The sequence below is a fragment of the Ambystoma mexicanum genome, chromosome 4p (assembly GCF_040938575.1).
Source record: "Ambystoma mexicanum isolate Mex_15411 chromosome 4p, UKY_AmexF1_1, whole genome shotgun sequence".
NCBI lineage: Eukaryota > Metazoa > Chordata > Amphibia > Caudata > Ambystomatidae > Ambystoma > Ambystoma mexicanum.
The window spans coordinates 1,151,712,285-1,151,727,193 of NC_090927.1; the positions used below are offsets into that span (position 1 = coordinate 1,151,712,285).

The 14,909-nt window shown below is 42.3% G+C and overlaps 1 protein-coding gene and 1 long non-coding RNA gene across 3 annotated transcripts in view; one reads left to right on the forward strand and one right to left on the reverse strand.

The window, feature by feature from the left end:
- LOC138453686 (uncharacterized) overlaps positions 1-12,156 on the forward strand; it is a 30,795-nt gene extending 18,639 nt beyond the window's left edge. The window contains exon 2 of the long non-coding RNA XR_011260494.1: positions 7,836-12,156. This is a non-coding gene — a long non-coding RNA (uncharacterized lncRNA). The remainder of the gene's footprint in view (positions 1-7,835) is intronic.
- The window catches only part of PDE7B (phosphodiesterase 7B), a 1,355,672-nt gene that overhangs the window by 536,517 nt on the left and 804,246 nt on the right, over positions 1-14,909 (reverse strand). The window lies entirely within an intron of this gene.

Here is a 14,909-nt window from a genome sequence, read left to right on the forward strand (position 1 = left end):
AAACAACATTCACCTTTCACACACTATTCTAGACGGCCACATCTGGCCTCCTAGACTGGCAGACACTATTCTAGACAGCCACATCTGGCCTCCTAGACTGGCAGACACTATTCTAGACAGCCACATCTGGCCTCCTAGACTGGCAGACACTATTCTAGACAGCCACATCTGGCCTCCTAGACTGGCAGACACTATTCTAGACAGCCACATCTGGCCTCCTAGACTGGCAGACACTATTCTAGACAGCCACATCTGGCCTCCTAGACTGGCAGACACTATTCTAGACGGCCACATCTGGCCTCCTAGCTTGGCAGTCCTGAATTACTATTCCACAGTATGCACAGTGAAAACATTTAAACTCTTTGGATACCATTCTCTGGATAAGCCTCGGCACTCTTAGACCACTATTGTGGTGATTGCCGCAGTAAAAGTATATCAATGAAATCTGTTTAAAAAAACACCTCTGAACATAAAATAATGTACCGAACACCTTGGACATGAACCTTTCTGTTTTCTTATGTATCCTCCCTTTCAGTCTCTGTGATTTCAGACAGCGAAGACCCTTTACGGGATATGCAAGAAAGATGTAGAGGAGCAGCTGTCTGCATCTGCAGGAGATCCCGCCCCCCTACCTCCCGCGTATTGGAAACATGAGATTGTACCGTGTCTACCACCAGCTATAATGCCAATACTGCAGCAAGTGTTTGAAAGAAGATAACCACTGAGACATCCCTATCGAATGTACCCTCGACATGATGATAACCAACAGGAGGAAAATCCGGAAGGAATATGAAAGGAACCCAACCAATGCATTAATGACATCATAAAGAAGTGTGCACGACATCCCGAAATACCGGCTGTATGGATCCTGAAGAAACTAATGACGAAGTAAAGAATCGAGTGAGCTTTTCAATGTAACAAATGACGATTACATGTGCACAAGGTGCCGCAGAAAGACAATCGTTAAACAAATCTACAGACGCTGAAATGCAAGGTAGAATAAGTCACCATAGAAGCTAGCTATGAGTAGTGAATAGAATGCAGGCAAAGCAACCATTGCACAGAAAACTGGACATTGGTATCATGAATTTAGTAAGCCAGAGCCCATGAAGCAAGAATGGAAAACTGTGTCGCAGCAAAATAGTAGGCTCATGGAGCTGCATGGCGAGGCTGTCTGGCCTGAAGTCAAGATCGAAACAGCTATCTATTCTGAAGAAGAACAAGTATGCAGAGGATAAACCTTCTCACATTAAGGTGCAAGATAGAACCCAAAGGATACCATACTTTAATCCAAAATTGACAAAATCGTGGTCTCCTGTCATGTGAGCCAAGGATGGAAATAGAGTTTGAACTTGGACTTCCAGACACGATAGCGAGTGCCCGCACTCCCGTACATTCTCAAAGACAAGGATGCTCAGCAAGGCCAAGTACAAAGACAATTTCATGGCAGTAGGCATGGGGGATGAGAGATTCTGGGCTAATTGGGTGGTGAGGTAGTTACATGCCCTATCTCCTTGCACATGGGTCTGGAGGTATGTGCTGCTAACTGAACCGAATGTTCCAGACATGGCACAAGCCTGCCAACCAATTATATCAGTCCATATAACGAAGGACTTTGTATCTGTGTATCTAATGTTTCTGAAATTACATATTCTTAGAGGTAGACATACATTGTCCACCTGATAACCGACAGCCAATAACAATCCTAGCTCCTATAGAAATGTATACTTAGATGTCTCACTTAACCAATCCCGACCCGTGATCTGTTTTTTTACTATTGCCCCATAGTATGATGTCACTCTGATGCATTTTGTCTATAAAGGTCTTGTTTCGTGAGGAGATCATTGAGAGACTGAGTGTACGGCTGTTGATGTTCGTTGTAACCTCACTGTTTTAGATCATTGTTAATCAAACAGTAATTTGCCATCTTCCTGAGTTGGTTCCATTATTTGGACTCAGAATGACTCTGGTGTGATCCCATCCATTATATATGCATGTTCCTAAAGTGCCATAAGCTCACATGGTAGTGGTACAGATGGTTTAAAGATCCAAGCTAGTTCAGCTCCAGAGTTTCAGATGATCAAGCATCCTCCGCCATTAGCTGGAAGATTTCAGTTTCCTGTGGAGAGAGCGGCTGATAGAAATAAACTTGCAAGAAGAATCGAGACGGTGGGCAGGTCCCTCTTTGAAGAAATCCCTGCTCGGGTTCCACAGGCCCTCTGCGGACGGAAGGCAAAGTGGTCGGATTGAAGGAGGAGTCGATACCGAAGGCCTCGAGTTGATTAACGAATATAAGTAGAGTAAGGGAAATGGCAATATAAAGGGGTGGGATTGTGATATTTCAAGTAACGGGAAATATTGTACTGACAAAGATAGCACCTAGAAATCCTAGTTCAAGGGAATTGGAAGAAGACATTTCAAACTCCAAGGGGAGTAGGTGATAATAAGAGAAAATGCACAATCAGGACCGTGAATGGTGATGTCTTAAACCATCTATAGGGTCAAATAAGCAGAGGCGAGAGAAGTATACCGCTTATTATAGATGGTTAATAATAAGGGAAGGTGATCACGGGGGGGTTATTAATGGGTAATGTGTGAATATTTCAAGCATTGTTTGTTGTGTGAAGTAGTAAGAAATAACAGAACTGTGAAAAGTTGGAAGCAGCAGTGTTTTGGAGTTAAGGTGCAGTAAGTGATTGGCGCCAATCAAAAGATAGATAGGTACCCGAAATAGACGAGGATTGAGCAGCGATTGATGGTGCTTGCTCATATTTCTTGGTTTAAAACACTAAAGGTGGCGATTTGAGTTGAAATAAAAGGTTTATTTAACGATTTGGTAAATATCGACAGTCAATTGAGACTTGTCATTATGGCAGACACTCCTCTCATGCACCTTTGTAAAACACCGCCAAAACATGCGCCCAGGCTCAAACAGTATCGTGCAGAATGGATAAAGGGAACAGTGGATAAAATGTTCATGCCATGGCCACAAGGGGGATTATTGCCACACATGACCACATATGTGCATGCTGCGTACACAGGAAAGAATTTAGAGAAAAGACGGGCAAATTTAGAACTTTGAAAGATCATGAAGAGGAAAAAGAGGACTCGCCACTGGAGGAGTGGATGCTTAACCAGCATAAGGGAGAGGGTGTTGAGCCCTCAACTCCTCTTAGCTAGTCTGAAATTAAAAGTGTAAATCGAGAAGAGATAGGAGTTTATCCTTTGAAGGAGATGAAGGCCGCAGAAGGGTATACTTCCCCGACATATGTACCCCCCGCTTACAGTAGTGACGACAGTCCAGAAGAGAGTAAAAGAAAGGAAGATGCTTGTAAGTCTATACGAGATAAGTAAGAAAGAGGTGACAGGTTGAATTTGTCGACAGACATAAATCGAGAAATTAAGCGATGGAAGGGAGAAAAGGATAGGGCTGACGAGGTAACGCTTGTACAGAATGAATGGATGGGAGGACAGATACTACTCAAGTTAGATGGGAAAAGCATTGAGGAAGTGAGGCAAAGAGAAGATAAGGATGATCAAGAAAAGAAGTCCAAGAAATGAGAAAGAAGATTGAGGGAGGATGAGCAAGGGAGATAGATAGACTAATAGTGGGATATGACTATGGGATGGGATTCACACAGTTCCCACTGCTAGAGAAGGGGGAGCAAGACCACAATACATCCCATGGCCACATATGGATAAGGATCATTTAAAATGTAAGCTCCCTAGTTTGACTTCGGGGGGTGGGAAAATGGACATATGAGTTAGAGAACATGGCAGTAGGAAATGCGCTGGCCATAGGAGACATAAAAGGTCTCTTGCCAGCCATTCTTGGGGAGAGGGCTGAAGATATGTGGAGAAGAGTGGGGTATTCAAGTGTGACTGCACAAAACATGGCGCATGACAGAGCATCATTTAATAATTGTAGGGTAGATGTTTGGAGGGCTCTTAGGGTACAGTATTCTGCCACATCAGATATGTGTGCAATTATGACACGAAAAATGAAGGAAGATGAAGACCCTATTGTATATATTCAGGATATTCAGGAGAAATCGCAGCTTGAAATTTGCAAGCCGTGTTAAAAGACAGTGGCATTATTTTAACACATTTTATGCCAGGGTTTACCAGGTTCAGTGCAAAGACAGATGAAACAACAAGTGGGGATGGAAGCAAAGACATTGGCTGTGATACAGTTAACTATAGTACATCACTGTCGGTTATCACAAGAGAAGAACAAAAAGAAGGATGAAAATCAAAAAATCGAGGAAGCGAAATTAGTTCGGAAGAAATTGACCAAATTTACCATAGAAGGGGCTGTATTGACAAGCGGAGAAGGACTGGGAATGCAGGAATCAATAGGTACATCGCAGGCGGATAATTCACGCCCGATAGATCAAGGTGGGTATGGGTTTGCACCGTGAGGCAGAGGCATGAGTTTTAGGGGAAGAGGAGGCGGATTTCAGAACAACTAAGGTGGATTTTAAAATACTCAGAATGAGAGCCAGAGTGTGCAGGGAGAATATAATCATGGAGGGCTTGTTAGAGGGTCACCTCCAGTGTGTTGGAATTGTGGAATTACAGGATATATTGCGCGTGCATGCAGGAGCCTAGAGAGTGTACAAAATGGCCCCAGTTTTCAAGATGGGGGACAGTTTATCCACCACCATACAGCACACAAACAAGAGAGGGCTTCGCCGAGGATCACACATCCTATCAGGCACAGGTGCCATAAATACAGCAAGCGCAACAGCAGGGACAAGTACAAATGCACACACTGCAAGGGCAATCACAACAAGCACCTATGCAGGTATAACAATATGCAAACACAGGGCAATTATTGACACCAAGAATAGGAGGCGTCACCGTGGTAGGAGGAAATCCTTTACAGGGACAGGAATGAGCTTGTACCCTAAATAGGACAACTCACACCAGACCCCCAAGAGGAACCAAGGGTCGATGTGATGATAGGGGGCAAATGATTTGAATTGCTTGTAGACACTAGGGCAACTCGCTTGTGTGTATGGGTGGGAACATACCCAAAGTCAGGTATTGCAATAAATGCTCAAGAGTTCTCTGGAGCTACGAATTTAGTTCCTTTTACTGATAAATTAATATTCACGATAGATACCAGTTAACATTCTGGGAGGAGATTTAATGACAAGACGTAACATGACGATTTCATTTACTGATCAAAGAATAGTGTGCCCCACTCCAGGAATACACTATTTAAATGTGGGAATTTTCATACTAGCATTCACAGGGCAAGGGCAATCACAACAAGCACCTGTGCAGGCACAACAATATGCAAACATGGGGCAATTATTGACGCCCAGAATAGGAGGCGTAACCGTGGTAGGAGGAATTCCTTTCACAGGGACAAGGATGAGCTTGTTACCCTCAATAGGACAGCTTGCAGGGTGACTTGATGTGTTCACTACTATCTGTGACACCAGAACCCCAAGAGGAACCAAGGGTCGATGTGATGATAGGGGAAAACCTATTTTCTTTTCTTGTAGACACTAGGACAACTCCTTTGTGTATACGGGTGGGAAAATACCCAATGTCAGGTATTGCAATGGATGCTCAAGGGTTCTCTGGAGCTACACATTTAGTTCCTTTTACTGATAAATTTATATTCACAACAGATACCAGTTAATATTCTGGGAAGAGATTTAATGACAAAATGTAATATGATGATTTCATTTACTGATCAAGGAATAGTGAGCCCCACTCCAGGAATACACTATTTAAATGTGGGAGAGTTCATACTAGCATTCACAGGCCAAATGGTGCTGCGAGGCGTCCCAGTAGATCTGGAAGTCTTTTTATATGGAGTAAGCATTTTGCTGACAAGGCTACCTGGTCTGGTTGGGAAGATTGTGAGGATACCTGATGAATTGTTATTTAGACAACAAATACATATGGATGAGGAAGATGGACAGACTATCCCTATAGAGTTGGAAGCAGCTATAGTTCGAGGCGAGATAGCAATGCTTGAACGGGTAGATGACAAAGGGAGATCATGGAGAACAGTGATAGCTCTTGAAGAGGGGTATAGATTGGCTGACAGAACAGATGATGGTATGTTCAAAGATGAACATGTCGATGACGAAGTGGTGTTTTTTATGAGCATTACATACTGGATAAGAATTGAGAAAAGAGAAATCCTGCAGCGAATGGCGATAATGCGGCAATGACCAGCATTTCTTCAGGAGGATCTAGAAAAGGTGCCAAGTATCCTATGGACCATGGGCCCCTATGACGGGAATAGGGGAGGTTAAAACAAAACTTAAACTAGGAGCAATTTTACCCCAAGCGAAACAGTACCCCATGTACAGAGAAGCTGATGAAGGTATATTTTAAACTATTCCAGCACTGATGAATCAGGGGATCCTAACGCCATTGGAGTTATTGTGCAATACCGCAGTGTATCCAATTAAAAAATCTAAAGGAGGGTCGTGGCGATTTATCCAGGATTTGCAACCTCTTAACCAGATTGTAGAGGCAGAGTTTCCTTTAGTTCCTAATCCTGCGACAATATTATACAGCATCCCAGTCGAAGCTCAGTATTTCACGGGGAACGATTTGAAAAATGCGTTTTTCTCGATCACGTTGCATAAGGACTCACAGGATCTGACTTCCTTTACATTTAGACAAAAAAAGACTAAAACATACATATCTTCCTGTAAGCCCCCATCAATCTTTAACAGGGTCCTACGGATGGATCTAGGCAATATCGATCTCAAGAGTGTGGTGATACAGTACGTAGATGACATAGTGATTTTGTAGTGCAACAGACGAAGAGTGTAGGCAAGACTCTGTCTAACTAATAACTATTTTAGCAGGCAAAGGATATACGGTTGACAAGGAGAAATTACAGTATTGTCAGGAAGAGGTGTTGTACATAGGTCAGTTGATTTCACGTGAAGGAAAGAAAGTGACACCCGAAAGGGCTGAGGCAATTATGAAAACACCGAAATCAAACACAGTGAAACAGATGCAACCGTTTCTGAGTTTATGCAATTACTGCAGACCCTGGGTGTTTGATCACAGCTCATATACCAAGCCACTTTTGCAAGCGTCAAAAAAGGCACAAGTTGGCAATGAAAAGATAGAATGGACTGAAGAAATGGAGGAAGGATTTGAGGAGTTGAAAACAGCAATTTGTACAGCTCCAGTTTCAGGGATTCCCAACTATGGTGAGGATTTCTATCTATCCTTGCACACAAATGGGGCCGTCATGACAGCAGTGCTTACACAAAGGACAACATTGGGGAGCAAACCTTTGACGTATTACAGTGGGATTCTAGACCCAGTTATGAGAGGACATTTCCCTTGCAAACAATCTTAGGCGGCTGCCGCATTTGCAATTGAGAAGTCTACAAGTATTGTAATGGGCTGTTCTAAGACTCTTTACGTGGAGCATGCCTTATTTGCCAATTTAGAGAAACCCAAGGATATGTTAACATCCCAAAGAGCTTCAGCATATGAAGTAATGATTTCCAGTCCAGCAATTAAAATATTAATATGTAAAATAGTGAATCCAGCCACGTTTGAAGCCGAACCTGTTGAAGAAGGTGATCATGTGCATAACTGTGCAAACTATGTTGAATTCTATGATGACATACTCTGTGTGAAGGAAAGTGTTTTGGCGGGAGGGGAAATTCCGTTCATTGCTGGTTCTTCGAAAATTGATCAAACTAGTGGGGAAAGGCATTCAGGCTCTTACACCTCTATCTAGGGTTAGGAGTGATGCCATAGTGTGGCAATGACTCTAGGTGGTGAAATGCACGATTATTTGACATGCATGATTAGCAGTATTTCTTTCATTTCAGATCAAGCCAAGCATCGATGGGAGAGGTCTAAGAACACAGAAGAGGATGAGCCGGTGACCAATCCAAGTGAACTATTGCTACCACCAAAATTATATGTTTGGGACCTGATTTTAATAAAAAACTTTACTCGACGGTGGCACAAACCTAGTTCAATGGCCCCTTTATCGTTGAGGAACGCTCCCCTTCTGCAATTAAGCTATCGGGAAGATGAGCTTGGCTGATCTTCGTGATGTGAAGGCTTATAAAGGCGAAACCACCCCTCCAATGGTTGCTGACCCAGTAGCAAGACTCAGTCGATGACCAAGAAGAGGGGCGATAAGATAGCGAGTGATTAGCACATATTTTCTTCAGACTGGAATTCAATGGACACTCCTTATATATTTTAGCAGGAAGTGCAAAAGACTTACAGAGGAATTCCAGAGGCTGAAATAAACTTTTAGAAATATTTTTGAAGAAATACATGTTGCACTGACATCATGCCTAAACATCCATTTTTGATTAGAAATTGGGAGAGGCGTCAGTATCCAGATTCATTTTGTGGAGAATATTTGTTCTAAAATTGATAAAATACATGATACCTGCCGACAGTGACACACATCTGCTTGTGGTGGCTATTTTTGTGTTTACACTTCAGTCTTATCCTGCTCTCGTCAGAAGGGATGTTAATAGTCATACCTTTTTTAGGATCCTAAGAAGGGTCCAGTGATAAGAAGACTCCTTCTCGCCAAAATTGAACAGATTGTGCAGTAACAAATGTAAAACGAATTAGCTATTTTTATTAAAAATGATTTGTGAGGAGGAAAATGTGATTATCAAGAGAGCACTAGCTCAGCAAGCGTTAGGATGGCACAACAAATGGTTCTCCAGAATTATATGCGTAATATACATATGTATGTGTATTCTCTTTATTTTCTTGTACCTTACATTTCATAGCCACTATTATCCTAATGGTCCTGTTGAAGAAAGAGCTACTATGATTTTCCCTACTATGAGTACAAACGACAATCATTTCTTTGATCTCTATGGGTATGGTAGACAACACAAAAGGGATGCAGAGGAAGATAACCAAGGGATAAATACCTATCTAGATAATTCAGCTCACCTGGGGAATAATATGTTGTATCAACACATGAAAAAGGTGGGAGAAAGAGCATCTGATGAGAATTGCTATGTCTGCTCTCTCATCCCCTATGCCATGAATACAGTTAAGACAATCATTTTGAACGAGGTGTCGGCATCTGATGAAAAATGCCTTAGCCATCTTGCAGCATGTACTATGTGATGATTATTCTAAGGGAGTTGGGCAACCCTGCGATGGAGAACAAGACAGTCGTTGCCATATCAAGATGACTATATCAAGACTACTCAGATGGAGAAGGAGCCTAGATGGACAGACAAGATGCATGTGTATCCTGCAGGGCAAGATAAGGTGATTATCAAAGAAATGAAGAGGATGAACTGTTCTGATATGACAGAAAAGGCTTGGATTCCTGGATGCTGTGAATGATCACAGCTGTTGAACTATGGGTGAGTTAGTACAAGCAAAGGATGGGAAGATGGAATGATGTCCTGTGCAGCTAATTTACTGAGGAAGGAAAACATGCAAGGAATACAGAAGGTGAATGATGAATGCCTGTAGGCTTGGGATAAATACTCTAAATTATTGACATGGGTGGAAGTTGAATCCGGCCCAGTGGCCATGTTTCCATTAGTTAATGCTACAATGTGTGTTCTGGGGTCATGGAAAGAATTACATTGGACAAAAAAAGACTGCAAAACCATGATCGACCTTCCAGGAATGAGGAAAGGGACGGCTGTTCTGATGGATCGATTTTAGGCCTGTGGATAAAGAGCATATATGAAGTTGCCAAAGAACTGCGGCAAAGTGTGCTCCTTGGTGTTCTTCCATGTTCCAGCATTGGTGATTCCTCAAAGCAATCTGAAAATTGATGAGTTCCCAAAAGTGGATGATCATTTGAGAAAAAGAAGGGTACTTGAACTCCGACGGATGAAAAGAAAGAATTCCTCCTCATCTAAATCAATGAAGGCCTATGAAGCTATTCCTGATTAACATAAATTGTTCAGCAATGCTGCCATGATAATGACATCTATATTTATGTCTGGGCTTCAAACAGCGGTGAATGACAAATGGTTACAGATCACCAGGTGGGAGCTTCTCCAGACAAATAATGCTACTATAACAGGACTTAACGCATAAGAGCTAGGGCCCATACCACTGATGACCCTCCAGAACAGGTACGTCCTCAGCATGATCACAGCAATGGAAGGAGGTGTTGCGCCGATGTCCTGTCATCATGTTGCACATTAATACCTTCTCATGATGGCGAAAATGGGACCTTGACGGAGGCCATAGCAATGCTAACTGACTTGCACACAAAGATGGAGCAAGAAACAGATGGCATTGAAGATGACAGCTGGTTTGCCTTCCTGTTTTCATGGATTCCTCATTGGATGGCAAACTTGTTCAAATTCCTTGGAGCAATACTAGTGTTGATCATGTTTGTGTTCTGTGTGATCCAGATAATAATTGCACAATGCCAGAAAATGGCAAAGAAGGCAGTAGTAATGAAGATCATGATTGATTCCAAGGGCGAGCCAGAAGCCAATGAGCTGACTGATGATGCTGTTGGCGATTACACAAAGGCCAGCATTGTAGCACCTGAAGGAACAACGTTTTGGTACTCAAAGGATCACAAGAAATATGTGGGGCCATGGGACTACTATACCCCAAATGGACAGTGTTATTACATGATCTGGAACGTGGATGAACACATCAAAAGAGCGGGCACTCTGAGGGGGGTAATGAAAATATAGATACTGAAGAAACACTTCTTCAAGAGAAAATACAAGGACACTGAGAGAATCGAGGAGGTGGTGAAGGATTCGATCAGAGGGGTGAATGTAGAGGAGCAGCTGTGTGCATGTGCAGGAGATTCCACCCCCCTACCTCCCTGGTATTGGAAACATGAGATTGTACCTTGTCTAACACCAACTATAATACCAAGACTGCAGCAAGTGTTTTAAAGAAGATACCCATTGAGACAACCCTATCAAATGGACCCTCTACGTGATGATAACCTACAGGAGGAAAATCCGAAGGAATATGAAAGGAAGCCAACCAATGAATTAATGATGTCATAAAGAAGTGTGCACGACGTCCCGAGATACTGGCGGAAGATAATGTATGGATCCTGAAGAAACTAATGATGAAGTAAAGAATTGAGTGAGCTTTTCAATGTAAACAATGATGATTACACATGCACATGGTGCCACAGAAAGACAATCGTCAACAAATGTACAGACGCTGAAAAGCAAGGTAGAATAAGTCACCATAGAAGCTAGCTATGAGTAGTGAATAGCATGCCCGTGAAGCCGCCATTGCACAGAAAACTGGGCATTGGTATCATGAACTTAGTAAGCCAGAGCCCATGAAGCAAGAATGGAAAACTGTGTCAAGCAAGAATAGTAGGCTTGTTGAGCTGCATCGCGAGGCTGTCTGGCCTCAAGTCAAGACTGAAACAACCAAGGTCAGCTATCTATTCTGAAGAAGAACGAGTATGCAGAGGATGAACCTTCTCACATTAAGATGAAGATAGAACACAAAAGATGCCAAACTTTAATTCATTTAGAGCATTTAAAAGCTGCAAAATGCACCAAGTCGTGGTCTCCTGTCACGCGAGCCAAGGATGGAAATAGAGTTTGAACTTGGAGTTCGAGACACAATAGCGAGTGCCTGCACTCCCGTACATTCTCAAAGACAAGGATATTCTGCAAGGCCAAGTACAAAGACAAGGTCATGGCAGAAGGCATGGGTGATGAGAGATGCTGGGCTAATCGGGTGGTGAGGTAGTTACATGCCCTATCTCCTTAGACCTGGGTCTGGGCTTACGTGCTGCTAATTGAACTGAATGTTCCAGACTTGGCACAAGCGTGCCAACCAATTATATCAGTCCATATAACAAAGGACCTTATAGTTCAGAGACCAATAAGAAACTGTGTATCTAATGTTTCTGAAATGACATATTTTTAGAGGTAGGCATACGTTGTCCACCTGATAACGGACAGCCAATAACAATCCTAGCTCCTATAGAATTGCATACTTAGATGTCTCCCGTAACCAATCCCGACCCTTGATAGATTTTTTACTATTGCCGCGTAGTATGGTTTCACTCTGATGCATTTTGTGTATAAAGGTCTTATTTTGTGGGGAGATCATTGAGAGACTGAGCGTACGTCCATTGATGTTTATCGTAATCTCCGTTTGAGATAATTGTTAATAAAACAGTACTTTGCCATCTTCCTAATTGGTTCCGTTATTTGGGCTCAGAATTACTCTGGTGTGATCCCATCCAATACATATGCACGTTCCTAAAGGGCCATAATCTCAAAGCAGCAAAAAAAATAGAGATCCACACCTTATTAGTGCAAATTGACTTCTCAATGTTCCACTTTAGTACATTACAGAGTACCAGGTTTTTCCTATAGAATTGCATACTTAGATGTCTCCCGTAACCAATCCCGACCCTTGATAGATTTATTTACTATTGCCGCGTAGTATGGTTTCACTCTGATGCATTTTGTGTATAAAGGTCTTATTTTGTGGGGAGATCATTGAGAGACTGAGCGTACGTCCATTGATGTTTATCGTAATCTCCGTTTGAGATAATTGTTAATAAAACAGTACTTTGCCATCTTCCTAATTGGTTCCGTTATTTGGACTCAGAATTACTCTGGTGTGATCCCATCCAATACATATGCACGTTCCTAAAGGGCCATAATCTCAAAGCAGCAAAAAAAATATATACAATTCGACAGTTAGATATCCACACCTTATTAGTGCAAAGTGACTTCTCAATGTTCCACTTTAGTACATTACAGAGTACCAGGTTTTAATGAAACCTCACCTGGGTTTTGAACAGATTTGTGACGGACTATCTTTTCCCCATCCATACTGCTGCTGGTAAAGTAACTGTGAGTCTGCTTTGGAGGAAATCAATTTGTGTTTTGACAGGTTTTAATACAATACCGCTGGCTTGCAGTCAGAAATTTGAAAAAAGAGTGAGAGCCCTAATGCGACCCCTGTTTTTCTTTTTACACCTTCGGTCAGCCGGTGTTACTACCCCCCTGATCCCTGCTCCCAGCACACACACTCCTGTTTTACTTCCACGTATTTCCCCTCCTTATGTTTTATTTCAATTCTTCCTTCCAAATTTTAACTTTGATGCCCAAGGCCATTTTTCACGTTTATGGGAGTTTTTGTTTTTATTTAAGTGAATACCTACTTATCCCCCTTTCAATTTTTGGATATAACTGGTTTGGTAAAACGAGCGTGTTACGACGTGCTATGATACATTGTGTTATGCAATGCTATATTATATGTCATGTTTTGTTATGTCATATTTGCATTGTCATGTGACATTTACAAGGAAGGCAAGAGCTCGGAAGAAGACAGACGATGACATATAGCACTCCACAGAACCCCAACAAATTAATTAATACATGGTAGTGGCACTCAGTTCAGAAAAAGGGCCAAATTGCTGATTCTAGACATACAAAAACAGACTCTACAACCCTTTGAATAAAAAATTACCCTGCTGCCCTCTATTAGCAGGTAGAGGTAAATGCCACTCAGGTAGACGGCAGGGGTAGGCTAGTCTGGATCATGAACATTAACTCCCAGAAGAGCCCAGCCTCAGGCCAAGAGAAATCAAACATCCCACAACAACATTACTAGCCACATAAAGTTCCTAGTACATCTCAAGAACTTTCATGTTGCTCAGTCCATGCCCTTGCTTCCAGTGGAGCAATAGACCAAAACCCACTCTCATTTAAGAGTACCTTTTTGTTCCTCCACCATCTCACGTTTGTACAACCTGGGCATCCAGTGTTTACGGAGAAAGTGGAAGAGTGTGTGCTCTCCTACTCCTTTGCGCATTGCTTGAAGACCCCTTGGTAGCGCAGGAAGGCCTCAAAGCATGTACTTAAAGTGCCAGACAACCTTTCCATATGGGCCTTTTAACAAACAGTTGCCCTTTTAGAATGATGACCATGGTCTGGAGCAGTGGACTATATAGCTGAAGCAGCAGGATTGCTTCTGTTTGCATTAAAACCTACATGGACAAAGGGTGTTGTTGTTTTTTTAAGCAATGGATGTGAGTAAGGATGGTGGTGGGAAGCTGCCTATCTGGCAAGGGAAGAAAATAACCTTGATCCGATTAGGATCTGGTCTTGCCTTTACTGTGTGCTTCTAGGGCAGGATCAGCCTGCTTAATATGGTGTAACATTACAACAGATGTTTGAGATAGTGTGGAAATTCAATGCCCCTTCTCTGCTATTAGATTAGACTTATATTCCCTTTATTTTTGAGTATTACACGTGCAGAGGACAAATGCACCCGATTAACCCCTCTCCCAAACCTGGACACTCTCATTAACACTCACACATGACCGGTTTCTTGGTGTATACCCCATCATTCTAAAAATGTATTACAAAGCGGGGTTGATAGCTGGAATCTTCTTCTTCCAAGTAGTCACCCCGATCCATCATGCCTTTCATTATAGTTAGGAAAGTCATAGCTTTTCTTGAACTCCTCATGCATCGATACAATACTCCCACATGTCATTATTTACCTCCTTTTCCTTCAAGTGCTCACACATTTCAAGTTTCCTTCCATTTCTCCTTTTCTACTTTCTTTTCCGATACATTCTTCTATACTTTCTCTCCCATCTTCCTCTCCCATCTTACTTCCCTTATTTTCATTTTCCTCTAACAGACTAAGGTCTGATGACCCTGGGGAAGGGACACAATACACCCTAATGCTTGGGCAACTATAGGTGCTTTGAGATCACTATGGTTTTTGTTCTACACATTATAAAACCTCAATAATTAATTAATTCATTATAAGCATCTTTGGCGGGTAATCTACCCATAGGATTGCTCCAAACCCAGGCTAAATCTTCCGATCTAGGCCCAGGTCTGGAGCAACTCAAGCAGTGGAGAGGCCGGCCGGCCGGCCCTTTTCCCTTTCTTAGCCCGGCGCGCTATTACAGAAGG